The sequence below is a fragment of the Lucilia cuprina genome, chromosome 3 (genome assembly GCF_022045245.1).
Source record: "Lucilia cuprina isolate Lc7/37 chromosome 3, ASM2204524v1, whole genome shotgun sequence".
NCBI classification, from domain to species: domain Eukaryota; kingdom Metazoa; phylum Arthropoda; class Insecta; order Diptera; family Calliphoridae; genus Lucilia; species Lucilia cuprina.
This window is the reverse complement of record NC_060951.1, coordinates 8,480,278-8,482,098: the sequence shown is the minus strand read 5'-3', so window position 1 is coordinate 8,482,098 and position 1,821 is coordinate 8,480,278.

Below are 1,821 nucleotides of genomic sequence, written 5' to 3'. Positions count from 1 at the left end.
TCTGTTCTAGTTCTGTTCTAGTTCTGTTCTAGTTCTGTTCTAGTTCTGTTCTAGTTCTGTTCTAGTTCTGTTCTAGTTCTGTTCTAGTTCTGTTCTAGATCTGTTTTAATTCTGTTTTAGAAAGTCGTGTTATAGTTCTGTTATAGTACTGTTTTAGTTCCCTTATATTTCTGTTCTAGTTCTATTCGAGTTCCGTTCGTAAGCTTGTTCAGTTTTTTAATTAAAATTACATGACTACTTTTTCGAAAAAAATGTTTTATTGACAAATTAGTTTTAACTCTTTTTCTGCTTGTGCGGGTTTGTTTCTATTAAATAAAATTGTATTAAAATTTGTAGTGTGAAACAATAAATCTAACGAATTGCTAATAAAATAAAAGTTGTTTTATTTGAACATTCAAACACATATGATATGTATATAAAATCTAAAACAAATAAAACAACCTGTTTGTATGAACATGGTATTATTTTCGCACCCAAAAAAAAAAAACAATTACACTTGTATTCATATATAAAACAGAAGGAAACAAATTCACTTTCATTTTATTCTTTAAACTTATTCATACACATAAATGTACAGCCATACAAACATTCATATGTGTTTATGTATGTTTGTTTGTATCCATTTCATTTTGTTGCATTTGTAACGGTAATAAATATTTGAAACACCCGAAAAAAACAAGCAGCAATACAACAAATCCCCATAAAACAACAAACAAATACACATGTCTAATAAATGTTACAAATATTACACATACGCCAACACTTTTAGAGAGAGAGAGAGAGAGACAGAGAGAGATAAAACAAGTTTAATCCTTTGATAGAAAGCCAAACAGAAAAAAAACTCACACATGTATGACTTTTTTGTTTACGCAATTTACACGCACATTTATCAACAACAAAATTGTTAGTGTAAACCAAATGTATTGCTGTTGTTGTTTTAGACATGTTTTAATTTCAACAATACAAAAGGACTACAACTTGAACAAAAACAACAACTATATATGATTGTACAAGCAATTTAACCCTTTCGTTACAGACATTATCATTATTATTGTCATCATCATCTTCACGACTAGTGTGTCGTCATCATCAGCATCACATAAAACAGCTAACAAAACATCCTCAGTATTAGGGTGGTAAACATTTCATATATCTAAAATAATACAAACATTTTTGGTGTAATTACATTATACTATACCATATTATGATCGGATATATATCTATAACTAAAAAAAAATATTTTTGAAATATCTACCACCCTAATAATACTTACACCAACATATAGTCATATGTGTTTTTATTATTATTTTTTTAATATACATACGTATATATGTATGTAGTCCCTCATGTGCGATACTAATTTTATTTTAGATTTTCTATGTTTTTGTTTCAACATCGAAGAAAAAAGATATGAACACTAAAAGTGGCAATGAATTAGAAATAACAAATGTAATTTCATTTAAACTTTATAGCACTATTTAAATTAACTTTTCTTGAATGATGAAGTAGGTGGAGGGTTAAAAGAAGAACGATAAAAAAATTTACTAAAGCAGACACAATCAAAACAGAACAAAAACAAAACTAGAACTGAACATGGACTAAAAAAGAACTAGACCCTAACTAAAACAAATCTAGTATTGAACTAGAACATATCTGGGACAAAATAAGAGGAAATGGAAGAGAAAAAGAACAGAACTGGAACAGAACTAGAAAAGAACTAAAACAGAACTAGAACAGAATTAGAACAGAACTAGAACAGAACTAGAACAGAACTAGAACAGAACTAGAACAGAACTAGAACAGAACTAGAACAGAACTAGA